The following is a 14022-nucleotide window of genomic DNA, read 5'->3' as shown; positions in this document are numbered from 1 at the left end:
ATGACCAGGTACTCAAAGTGACCCAAAGGAGTGTTGAACGCGGTCTTCCATTCATCTCCCTCCCGGATGCGAACCAAATGGTAAGCGTTGCGAAGATCTAGCTTCGTGAAGACCATGGCACCGTGGAGGGGGACGAAGGCGGAACTAATGAGGGGCAAGGGGTACCTGTTCTTCACCGTGATGTTGTTCAACCCCCGGTAGTCAATGCAGGGACGAAGTGTGCCATCCTTCTTCCCCACAAAGAAGAACCCTGCTCCAACCGGTGAAGAGGATGGGCGGATGATCCCAGCAGAAAGAGATTCCCCAATGTACTTCTCCATCGACTCACGCTCGGGCCGAGAGAGATTGAACAGACGACTCCCTGGGAGGGGAGCCCCGGAAAGGAGGTCAATGGGGCAGTCATAAGGGCGGTGGGGGGGCAGGGACAAGGCGTGGGACTTGCTAAACACCTCCCCGAGGTCGTGATATTCCTCCGGAACAGGGAATAGGTTAGGAGGCGTGGGGGCCGGCTCGAGCTCTGGTGCTCGAGGTGACTGAGCGGACCGTAAACACTGGGACATGCAGTGGGTACTCCAGGACATCACGCGACCTGTTCGCCAATCGATCCGGGGGTTGTGAGTCCTCAGCCAGGGGTAACCCAAAACGATCGGGGAGAAGGGGCTTGTAATCACCATAAAGGAAATGGACTCGTGGTGATTCCCGGAAACGAGTAGGTCTACCGGGACGGTACGGTGCTCCACCCGCGTGAGTGTCCTCCCGTCTAGTGCCTGGGTCTCGATGGGGGAATCCAGCGGAACCGTGTCGATCTTCCATCGCAGGACCAACTCCCGATCAATGAAACTCTCGTCGGCCCCAGAGTCCAGGAGGATAGAGAGCGGGAGGACCTGATCCTGCCACAGGAGGGCAGCCTCCAGGAGGGGACGGGAGACCGAGGGGTTACGGGAGCGGCTCGCCAGGATCCCTCGGCTTACTGGCAAGCCCGATCTTTTCCCGAAAGCGAGGGACAGCCTGACCGGAGGTGGCCCGAAAGACCACAGTAGAGGCAGGAACCGGAGCGCAAACGGCGTTCCCTCTCCGCGGGGGAGAGATTCGTGCGTCCGATCTGCATAGGCTCGGGGGAGTGTCCCCGCTCGCGGCGAGGTGGAGCGGAGAACGAAGCGGAAGGTCGAGGTGTTGCGTGCGGCTCGAACCCGTGCGAGACTGGGCGTGAACCTCTCTCCCTGCGGCGTTCGCTCAACCGGTTGTCGAGCCGAATAGAGAGAGCGATCAGCTCGTCCAGATCCGAGGGTCCCTCCCGGGAGGCAAGCTGGTCCTTGATCTCATCGGATAGCGCGTTCAGGAAAACCCCCTGCAGGGCCTCCCCGTTCCAGCCGCTCTCAGCTGCCAGGGTGCGGAATTCCACAGCGAAGGAGGCGACGCTGCGGGATCCCTGACGGAGATGTAGAAGGCGCTGAGACGCCTCCCTTCCCCGGACCGGGTGGTCGAAAACCATCCGCATCTCCGCGGTAAAGGCGGAATAGTCTCTACAAACCGCGGAACCACGTTCCCACACGGCAGTAGCCCAAGCGAGCGCCTCGCCTCGCAGGGAACCGATGAGGAAGGCGATCCGTGACCCGTCGGAGGGGTAGGTCAGAGGCTGTAGTTCGAAGACCAACGAACACTGGAGAAGGAAGGACCGGCAGGATCCCAGGTCCCCCGCATAGCGTTCTGGTGCAGGAATGTACGGCTCCCGGGGCGAAGCCGATGAACCCGGAACAGCGACGGATGGATCCGGCGAGGGGGCGCGCAGTGACTGTATAGCCACGGCCATCTCATGAAAGTTGGAGGTCATCTCCTTCAGGGTGTGTGCGTGCTGACCCAGGAGATGTCCTTGATGGGAGACACTCTGGCGGAGTGACTCTGCGTCCGCTGGGTCCATGTCTTGGCCAGTTCGTACTGTTAGGGGGTACGGAACGTGGAGACCCAAGCGCAGACACAGGCAGAGACGAGGTAAGGGGAACGGGGTTTATTGGAATGTAGACGAGTCGGACAGGCGGGGAGTCAGGAACCAGGAGGAGCGTCGGAACAGGCGGAGAGTCGGGAACCAGGAGGAGCGTCAGAACAGGCGGGGAATCAGGAACCAGGAGGAGCGTCAGAACAGGCGGGGAATCAGGAACCGGGAGGAGAGTCAGGCAAGCAGGAGTTCGGCGACCGGGAGTACTGAGAGAGGAGGGAGAGTGTTACCACGGGGACAGATTGCAGGAAAACTTGAGAATACTAGTAGGACCGATACTGACTGTGCAGAAGTAACGACGAACTGGCGCTGACTGGCAGGAGATCTCCGACTGAAGAAGGAACTGGTGATGAGCTGATAGCACACAGGTGTGGAAGGAGAAGAACCACCGGCGCCAAGTGGCCACTAGGTGGAGGTAGTGGACCGCGTAGCAGGACGCTGCGTGACACGACTCCTCTATGCCAGACACCATGAGGGCCATCTCCTTAGAAAGCCTGGATGCTATTACGGATCTGACTATGGGAATGCAGCAGCAGAAGATAAGACCCATTGCTGTTAGTACTATTAGGAGCACTACACCTATCTTAGCGAACATCATTCCCCACATGCCAAACTTTGTTTCAAGCCATCCAAACATTCCCTGATCATGGCCTGCGTTTTCCTTTAACTCTTTTCTTAAACGTTTTAAATTGTTCATTGCAAGTGTAAATGATCCATCTGGGGCAGTAGCCTATTATTTGGAATGAAGGTACAACACATTTCACCAATAAGATCACAAACTCCCCCCCTTTCTGCTAGAAGCCAATCTAACGCCTGTCTGTTCTGCCAAGCCACAGCGCTTGTGGCTGTCAGCTGTTCGCCCAATGCAGATAATGCATCATCTGTGTAGTTAATGAACCTCTGTTGGTTGTAACATATATAATTGATCCATTCCGCATTTTTAGCAATTATGGGACGAAGAATGTTATTACCGCAAAGCCAAAACTGATCTGCCACCACTCTGTCCTGGCTCACGAATGCTCCATCACTCCACAGTATTGACATGTAGTTCTCTCTAGACTTCTGCTGAGAGTCTGGTAAAAGCTGAACATTTTTAATCGCAGGTGGCTGATATAACATTCGTTTCCCATCTATATCGAATAGCGTGACATTCCAAATTATGTTACATTGTTCCTCTGGTATACTACCTACATCGCTGGCATTTTCGTTTCCTTCGTCATTTTGAAAGCATTCTAATCCTTCTTCAATTTGAAAATTGGTTTGTGTTGGTCGTGTTACTTCGCCTATTTCTTGTGATAGAGTTATATCAAATTCTCGGCATCTTTTCATGATTACATTCCATGGCATTCCGTCATATTTATCTTCAAGATATTTGTTATGTTGACTCGATCCTAACAGCAGAAAACATTTCATTGAACATATAACATACTTTTTCTGATATGGAATACCTTCTGTTCGTGTTGTATTTAAATTGACCTCTATATCATACTCCTGCTGTGTCCGTTCTTCTAAGCAAAATTCAAACGCTTGTAGAGCGGCGACCAATGCTTAACAGTTGTTCGTTCTACAAGAGTCTCTTCAAGAGACATGGATGTTGATGTAAAGATCCTTGTCGCCATAGTTTATTTTTGATCACACAAGGATCTTCTGCTTCTAATGTGAAATTAAACGTTCTGTCTGACACTGCTTTAAAAAATATGAATTCTCTCACGTTCAATTGATAATTTCCGTTGTAGTCCCATGTTCTTCCTGACGTTACTTTTAGACACCATTTCATTGAATCAAATTGGATATGTAATTTACACCGATCTTTCCTATGTGCATGTTCATAATTCTGGCGGAGGGTTAATGCACATAGGTGTTCATCATCCGACATAACAGTATACACAAAGTCATTGATTTGGTCTTGCGGTGGTATCTGAGCATACAAGACTATTTTCCCTTTGTTGTCAACCAGTCCTGAATGATTTTGGGCCGGATTATCCTGTGTTCCTCTCTGGCTCTCTTCAGTTGGCCTACTACCCCCTAATTCCTGGCCCTTCCAGGTTTGTGTTGCCCCAATGGTTTCATCCTTCCTCGGGGTCTGTGCTTGTGCCAGCTGAATCTGGCACAACCCGTAAAGGATCAGAAACAGGCTCCCCGTTTTCAGCATCACCATGCTGCTGTATCTCTTGGCTCGACTGGATCTGGTCCTGGGGCAGCTGGTCAGCCCCACGTGTGTCTGCGTCTGGCTCCTCCTCCTCACTCCTCACGTGCAGTGGTTGAGATGATACCACGTGGCACTTCCTTCCACTTGGATGGCTGTTGGTGTTGCGTTGGTGACTTTGTATGGTCCTTCTCTCCTGGGTTCGTTTGTTCCACTTTCTCCTGAAGACTCTGATGTACACGTGGTCACCCGGCTCCACCCCCCTTGGTGGCTCCTTCTCCAACTCTGGAACTCTGTCTTTCTCCTGTTAGTAAATAAGCCTGTGTATGCCAGTTAGTTGTCCCATATAGCGTCTTAATTCAGTTTCCAATTGTTCCAATGGAGGTCCTTTGTGAGGCCCTCGAATGACAGGCGAAGGCATGGGTCGACCCGTAAGCATTTCATGCGGGGTTAGATGCGTCGTTCTGTTAGTTTTCATGCGATAACTCATTAGTGTCAGTCGTAGTGCATTAGTCCTTTAAGTTAGTACTCTAATTTAATTTTGTTAATCTTTGTCTTAAGCGTCCGATCCCTCTCTCCACCATACCTTGTGGTTTGAGGAATGTAGACACAGCCTAATCTTTGTTTGACATGCAGATGTTAAATCACTTGTTTGAGTGTTTTCTGAATAAACGCTGCCCTATTGCCTGAGCTAATTTGTGACGGAATTCCAAACCTTGGCATGACTTCTCTAGTCAGAACCTTAATTACCGTAACCGCACTTTGGTCTTCTGATGGGACTGCTTCTACCCATCTGTTGAACACTGTTTTTTCAAATATTTCACACTTATTTAGCTGGATGTTAATCATTGTTTGCAAGTATGGTGAAGAAAAACCTTGTTTTCAAAAAATGTCCTAATTCTCCTCAATACCTCCCCCCTTGCGCAATGGTCAAAGCCATGCGCAGTAAATGATAAGCAAATCTAATAACGCCGTTGGTGCAACCAACGTCGAAACGTGTAACCTTAAGCATCAGCAAACTGAAACCAATCTTTTGGGAAGGGAAATCGAAACCTGTATGTTCAAATCCAAAGCCCAATATGGGTGGGTTTACCATCAGCCGCCTGAAACCACGCTGTTCCAAAGTCATGCACTAAACCGAAAAAACGTACATGCATTAGTGGCCTTCTATACCACAAAGGAAAAATTAAATTAAATAAAAACGCGACATGCCCCGTTCCAAGACCACTTCTGCTGCCATAGCTGACATATCTGACTCCTGTTCCCCCTCCACCTTTCATCAGCCGGCTTTTCCTATGATGGTTGCAGTCCGTCACTCCATGATCAAGTGAGCCAGTGCTCACAGTGACTCTGCCAAGTAATCGTGACTGTGCCTGACTTAGGTTGTCCCGGGCTTCAAGGTGGGATCTTACCCGTCGTTGGCTAACCAGCCTTCCATACTGGCTTATTGCAGGATGCCGTACCTGGGATACGATCAATCCCCACCTATATGGTGGTATAGATCGCAAAGTGGAGGGATGGAGACAGAGTCATCAGCCGCATCTGCCTTATGCAACCATATGTGTGCGTAATGAATACAAATCAGGGCGACTATAAAACAAAAGATAATTTATCAGAGTTAAAATTATTAAAGTGTTGCAGCAGTATTAGTGGCATTTGAAGGTAAACCCACTACTTCCGAATCCAATTTGACAACATAGCACGTATGACTCCTTCCCAGCAGATTTGGCGTCAACCCACCTACTGTCCTTTACTAGGGAGATGTGAAAGAAAACAAAAATCACAATATTAAAACTCGCATTTTTCAATATTGGGCGACTCACTTTTGTCTTCACAATTCTCTTCATAATCCCACCCGATTGCCCTTCACTATCTATTTAAATTGGACGACCTAATTAAACCTTTTATTCTACCTATTGCTTGCATTTAATGTTTTCCATATGTTGATTCACTACTATACCAAACCCAAACCCTCTATGTTGATCTTAACTAGTTTATTTCAACACTGAATTGATACATTGTTTCTATTTACTAATTAACCATATTGTTTTATCTGAAGTGTGCTTGTGTATCCCCTTGTGTACTCCATCACTCGGAGTAGGAGAGGATTCTCCCCTACCTTGGCAGCCCTGACACACACACGAGAACAGACTCACATACGCATCCTTTCTTATTTCATTTTACTTATTTAGTTTGAATGACATGTCATTGTGGATAACCTAAATTAGAAATTTGGATAACGTTTTATCATACTTATTCGGTCTAATTTTTAAGTATTGCCGATTGTTTTTTCTAAATTATAAGATCACTTTTAATAAATTGTCTATTACTTATCATAATCTCGAGGGAAATATTTTATTTGTGTTGTTATCTTGGCACCTAGACCTCGTCAGGTCCAAGCACCAAAATAACATCCACCTATCCACGCAGAGTCCATGGGTTGGGTCTGCTCCTCCTTTGTTGAGTCACATTACCCTGGCGCCATTGAACCCATTGACTCCTGTGGAGTGTGGTGTGCAGACAATTTTTAACGCTAATTGCTCATGTTTTGGAGTCTAGATAATTATTCCTAAATCCTGTGATCACCATGTAACTTACTCAGGGACACATCAACACTCAGCTAGGAGAGATGGGGATCGAACCAGCAACCCTTTGGTTACTAGACAACTGCTCTACCTCCTGAGCTAAACGACCCCAGCCACCTCTCCGCTGATTTATTACCTCCGGGTCGGTCCGCATCCGCCCTTTTTGCTCTCTATATATTCCACTCCCTTCTCCAAACACCTTCTCCCTCTGATCCAACCTGTTGTCTCACCAGTGCTCTGTGTACCAAGATGTAATGATATATACGCGATGGAGAGTCTCCAAGAGCCACAGAATCACCAATCCCAGCGGTGGTTCTAGGTTTTTTCTAAAACAGTGGACATGGGTTACATACAGGAACCAATTACAGAGTACATCCAAACGCACAAATAATGTATTAGGCACAATGCAAATTCAATCTCTTTCTCTCTGTTGTCTCTCTGTCCAGCCCCCACCTGCGGGTTTTTTCATTACTTACGTTCCTTCTCTCTAACTTTCTTTACTTCTCTTTATCTACTTCCTTTGCTTTCACAAATCTCCATAACCATTTTCACTTTCAGTAATCCTTTCCTTTCCTTTCTGGTTTATTCGTTTTTTGGACACTCTCCAAAACTAGATTTATTAATCTTAAATAGGCCATCGAAAGATATGAATCTCCCCAAAGAAAATTCTAACCGGAAAGCCTTCTCCAATCTCATCGTCACTTCTCATTGCCAATCTACACACTCTTCCTCTTCTCTGTCTCACTCTTCACAAATCACTTCATCTGTCCCCTCTAACTCAACTCAATGCTAACTCTTACTCACTCACTCACTCACTCACTCACTCACTCACTCACTCACTCACTCACTCACTCACTCACTCACTCACTCACTCACTCACATATACAACTTAAAATAGGAATTCACAGATTCTCATCCTTGGAGCTGTCATAGGCATTAACTGCGTGTGTTCCGAGAATCCTAAAGTTTTGGTGAATTTACCTGCCAGGGTGAGGTGAGAGGCATAATTTGGACCTACGCAAGTGTAAGTGGCTCCAGTGTGGGCCATCATTGGCGTGCCTCTATAATTTATCAGAACCTGCAGTATTGGTTCCTCATCAGCTTGTTTTGTGATTGCTACAAGCTGACCCTCCCCCTGTGAATTCTCTGGGCACCCCTAGTATCCCTGACCTACAAAGGGACCTGCCTGGTAGCTACCTCCTTGTTCCTGTCTTCCCTGATAGCTGTTACCCTGCCCTTGCTGTGGTGGATAGGGGTTAGCCAAACAATTCCTCCTAATATGTCCTTCCATGTTGCACCCATAACATATTAAAGGACCTCTGCGTTGTCCTTGGGATCCTAGTTGTTGATTGTTTCTAAACTGTCCTCGGGGCCCCTGATTCTGTCTATTTTTATTTGTGGGGTTCCCATAATTATGGATGTGTACATGTGTAACAGGTGGAGTAGGTGACAGTTGGCTCTGAGGCTGTTGTACTGGGAGAGAAAATGCCAATCGTGGATATTGGTTTTGAAGTGCGCCCTGCTGGGCGGCTTGCGAAATTACAGCAGCTGGTTCTAAAACACCTGCCTGTCTCTCCTTATCTCTTTCCTTCCTTGTGAGATCTTCCAGCTGAAGCTGATATAGCTTCCTCTGGACCTCTTTGCTTTGTTCCTGTATTCTTTGTTTATTCTGACGATATTCATCCACTGCATGAACTAAATGGCCATTAAAATTTCTATGAGATCCTGATGTAGACAGTCCAACCACATCCTCTAGTTTGGCTTTGATTTGGCTGGGAAGTGTCTCTATCACAGAGTTTCTAAACATGACAGAGAACACCGGATGGATCTCAGGATCCTCATTCGTCTCCAAGCGCCATCTGTCCACTTGGGCCTGGAGGTAGGATGCAGGATTCTCTGTGTCATTGATGGGGAGGCCTCTCATGTTTTTATGATCGATATGGGTAGGGAACTCCGTTCTGAGTGTGTTCCATATCGCCACTCTGTAGCGATCAAGTGTAGTCCCATCATACATTCCATCCATTATGTCCAACCCTCCATTCCTCAGTACAGACTCCATTTTAGACAACCCCAATACTCTTGCCAACAGAGCTTTCAGGTCCCCCACTGCAATTAGCTTTCCCACTGTGAGCTCCTCAAATGTTCTAATCCATTTAGACGCCCCGTTAATTATGTTAGGGAGTTTAGAAATGACTCCCTCTAAGTCCTGTGAACCCCACGGTTGAAAATGGACCTGTTGTCCTTTGACTAGAATAGGATAATTACCGGGGAGGGTGTCGGGTGCCTTTTTTCCCCTTCGTGCTCTCCTTAGTTTCCCCCGTGACTGGAGTACCAGGGGGCTTTGTATTGATGTACTGCAGCCAGACACCTCTGTGCCTGGGTCCCCACTGACCCTCCCTTGTGTGTTACATTTATTATCTCCTTCATCTAGTGTGACTTCCCCTTTCGATTCTATGTTGCCTTTTAGCAATGGGTGCAATGATACTAATTTGTGCAGCGGTGGCTCAACCTTCAGAGGCAATGGTTGAGCCTTGTTGTTATTAGCTATTATTTCTCCCGCCACTCTCTGTAATGTTCGCCATCTCTCTCCTTCCTCTAAGAACAAAGCTAGTACTAACTTTTCCCTGTCCCTCTTTGCTGAGGCCGTTTTTCCACTTCTGTTATCTATGTAATTCCTTATTACTACCTCCATGTCTCGATACATTATTGAATCAAAAGTCCCTCCCGCGGGTCAAATTGTACCTGATTTAACTGTCCGCTTCTCCCACTTCTCAGAAATTCGTTTGATCTCATTTCTGAGGAGTGGATTGTCTCTGCTCAAAACTTCTACCGCTGTTGCTGCCATTTTTAATTATTACTTTATTACCTTATTTATTTTTTCTGAATTACACTATTTATTAATACAATTTATTTGAGTTTGTTCTACTAGTTAGTTTAAATACTTTACTATCTCTAAGCTACAAACGTGAACTCCCCCCAAGCGCTCGTCTCTCTCCCAAAGATTGGAATGTAGCCCCCACCCTTTACTGCTACCAATTACCAACTCTGCCTTGCAGGCTCCTGCTCGACCCCTGTGTGTTTGCTCGTGCACGTGCAGTTAGTCAGCGCGGTGATGTCAAAGAGGATTTACACATTTATTCAGTACTTCAACAAATTAACTATTCTCTATCCGTCTAATTTATTTATGATTATCAACTAATTTAAACAAATTAACTATTCTCTGTCCACCTAATTTATTTATGACAGAATCAACAACAACAAAAAATGAACCGGGTCGTAAAAACCTCCGAGGACTTAATCCTAACACGACTTAAATACAGACAATAAGCCGGTTCATACAATTTCTTTATCTTATATTAAAAAATGTCCGAATTGTTTGTAATTAATTACAAATAAAAAGTTGACCGAGCATAGAAACTGGCCTTTTGGTTAATCACATGAACGGTCGGATGTATAATGAATCAATCAGAACTTCAAACAAGAATGATTGCCACAAAGCACCAAGATCAGAATTAAAGACTGGCCCCACCTTCAGATCCAATATCTGCAGTTTAAATGAACTCATACAAACGATGTTTCGCACAACCAGTCTATTCCTTCAAAATAATGACTAATCACATACACACTCGACCAGATTACGAACAAACAAGAGACTCTTCAAAATACCAACTCAAACGGTACTCCAATCAAGAACCTTATCTATTCAAAAGTGCGAGAATCTGCTTTCTCAAAAATGCCAACACCGGAACTAGTCGACATCCCAAGCAGACCTCTAAAATAAAAATGAATTCATCAACGGCAATGAATTCCAACAGACAAGAAACGTATCTATTCAAAAGTGCGAGAATCTGCTTTCTCAAGATACCACGACCGGAATTAGCAATCCCCCTTTTCTGCAGTCGAACTGGTCCAAGCAAAGAGTCTAAAAATCACCCGTCTATCCCACGGAAACCTTTCTCAAATAAAAATGAATTCATCAACGGCAATGAATTCCACCCCTGCTTTCATCCAACAGGTAGGCCTACTTCAACCGACCTGCGGACCTGCACTGTCCTTCCTTCTTCCAGAAGACAGCCACAGGACTTTACAGAAAGTCAATTTAAACAAAACACTGCACTGTCCTTCCTTCCTCCAGAAGACAGCCACAGGATTTGACAGAAGACCTATTTAAACAAAACACTGCACTGTCCTTCCTTCCTTCCTTCAGAAGACAGCCACAGGACTTTACAGAAGGCCTATTTAAACAAAATACCAAAACACCAAATAACAACAACTCGTTTACTCGTTTCAAAATAGGGAATCACAATGCGTCTTGGTCATTTAAAACCACAGCGCCTAGGGCATATGTGCGCGCACACGTCAATCTCTTCCGGAGCTCCCGTCTCTCTCACTCGCTCGTTTATCTATAATTTTAGTTCGTTTGATCAAAGAGACACTTTACCTGCTGCTCGGCGTTCAGACGGGGCAAGAACAGATCAAACGACTCTATCCTATATATGGCAAGACAACTTACCCTTGAGCTCTGGTCGTATGATCCGTTCGCGTCCCGTCCTCTGGCCCGGCAGCTGACGAGTCCCTATTTCCTCCTGGTCGTGACGCCAATATAATGAAGATTAACTGAGATTTAAAACACTTAGACTAATTCAAGAGAGAGAGTGCAAAAGAAATCGAGGGGTCCGGAGCAAGAATTGACAAAAGACTTTATCGTGCAGAAAAACAACATCGACAACAGCCTGAGTAGGTTTGCAAAGTCACTGGCTGGACTTCGGTCCCAGCCCTCCTTTATACACATACAGGAACTTCTTTAATACAATGGAGGTTCCCTTTGTCCCTAATGAGGTTTTCCGCCTTGTCTCTTCGTCTCAGCATGTTATCAACCGTGCCCCGGTCTGAGGTACGCAGGGATTAGGCTTGTCAGTCAAAATGACCCACGCCTGAAAGGTGGAGGTCAACATGACTTGACCCCGCAGTTCCCAGGGCATTTCTACGTACCTACCATCTGGTGTGAACCCAGACTCAGGCGTCATGTGCTCTCCACTATTTAAAATATTAAGCCTATTAATAATCATGGTTTACTATAGAATATACTCACTAATTTCTACCACACTATGCGTGGGTTTGTCAGGTTCTTAAAATACGTAACAGTGGAAGTATGTTCTGTATTATAATCTGCATAGTAATCTATCAAATCATGTGCAGAATATGTGCATAGTGTATCTGACATATATGGACTGGAAACCCGTCTCTTCCATGCTGTTCTCTTCATGTGGTAACAGTTGGACCAAGGGGTCATGCCCGGTCTCTACAGATTCATCTGTTCCCATATAAAGTGAATGGAAAGAGGCAAACGACATTTTGCCGTTCATGTATGCTGTTAACTGAAGTAACCTTCATGAGATAAATTTGCTATGTAAGGTTCAATGCATAATGAGTTTTCTCTTGTTCTGACATTGCTTCCACCCAGCGGATTTCATCATTGCCCTTCTGAAAGCATTACCATCCCTCTTCCCATCCCCAACACCACCACCACAACGTCTCGGAGGAGCCAGTGAAGCACTAATTTATGTCCTTGAGGTGAGAACTAGGTTGTGTAGTGTCCACATTGTTTTTACTCTTTTATGCTCCACATCCTGACATTTTTCACATTTGGTCAATCTGTAGGAAAATGAGGATCCCAACAAGTACCTTGAGAAACGCCAACTGTCCTCCCCAGTCCTTCTATACGACGGTAGTACCTGCATTCTCGCAATTGGCAACTACCCTGTGAGTACCCTGGAAGAAGTCTTCAATGGTATGCTTACATTGATGGCCTACTACTACACCCTTCACTTGACATATCCAAAGTTTGTTTCCACACTTCTGTCTGTAATTCAGACTGAGGTGCTTCATGATGCAATTCATGATCGGAATGCCACAACGGCGTACAAGAAGGCTATGAATGAATGGAAGTCGTTTGTTAAGAAGTAGATCAAGCCATGCTTAAATTTCTGCTGTAATATCAAAATACAGAAAAACATTGGTTGTTCATAAAAATGTTGCTTCTTCAAAAATATTTGTTCCCTTTGTAACCTACAGTTTGAACAGGTTAAAATAATTTCAGGGGGGGGGGGGGTTACGTTTGTTTGCAGTTTCTTTTTATGCATCATCCTGCTCTTGATTGCACATTGCTAGCATTTATTATGCGTGTGCTGAATTTATTCACAGCAAAGTATTTAAAGGTCCCATGACATGCCACCAGGTGTGGTGGGATTAGCCGTTACAGATGGCAAGCCAACCCCGACAGAAAACGACGTCATTCAGTCACGTATCACCTTCATTACGCCGTAAAAAACGCCGTAAAATGTAGAAAAAGTGTTTTTTACGCTGTCATGCGCAAAGAATGCGCCGCATTTTACGCCGCAATGAAGTCCTTTAAGAGCGCGCATAGAATATGCGCGTTTGTGCACATCACAACGCGCGTAAAATACGGCGTCTCGAGTATGCTAATAATCTCCGCCCTTCTTTTCTCTCAGCCAATGCATTTGTAGTGTTTGCGCCCAATCGCTGATCAAGACAAGCAGACCAAATGCATTGGCTGAGAGAGCCGTTTGGAGCGCGGTTTGATGCTCTAAACTGTGTATTTTCCGCGCGGTTTGATGCTCTAAACTGTGTTTTTTACGCACGCTCTTGAAGGACTTCATTGCGGCGCAAAATACGCCGCATTTTTTGCACATGACTGCGTAAAAAACACTGTTCTTTTACTTTTTTTTTACGGTGTAATGAAGGTGATACGTGACAGCATGAGGTTGATTACTGTCGGGGTTGGCATGCCATAGTTACAAGCCGTTTTGGAAATCTGCACCTTATGACATCACACGGGTGTGCGTGTCCACCAGATGTGTGCTGGATAGATCAGTCTACCAGCCTACCTAGTCGACTGTAGCATACGTTGGACATCTATCCTTCTAGGTGGACACACCCACCTGTGATGTCATAAGGGGCAGATTTCCAAAACGGCTTGTAACGGCTAATCACACCACACCGGTTGGCATGTCATGGGACCTGTAAAAAAATATATCTTTATGCAATATTATTTAGAGAAGTCCACTGCAATTCATCTAAATTATACCAATTAATCTAAATTATATCAAGTATTAGGCTAGGCTTCTGAATAGTCACTCATTTGCGTCTTTTATCTGAACACTTTATTTTTACAGAGATTTTTCAATCAGCAGATGTATATTGAGCAGCGTCCTTTTACAAGGTGTCTTTTTACACAATTTACTTTCCCTGGGCAAACTCTGTAAATCAAGATATTT

This window comes from Gadus macrocephalus, chromosome 1, assembly GCF_031168955.1.
Source record: "Gadus macrocephalus chromosome 1, ASM3116895v1".
NCBI classification, from domain to species: domain Eukaryota; kingdom Metazoa; phylum Chordata; class Actinopteri; order Gadiformes; family Gadidae; genus Gadus; species Gadus macrocephalus.
This window is presented reverse-complemented; position numbering follows the sequence as displayed.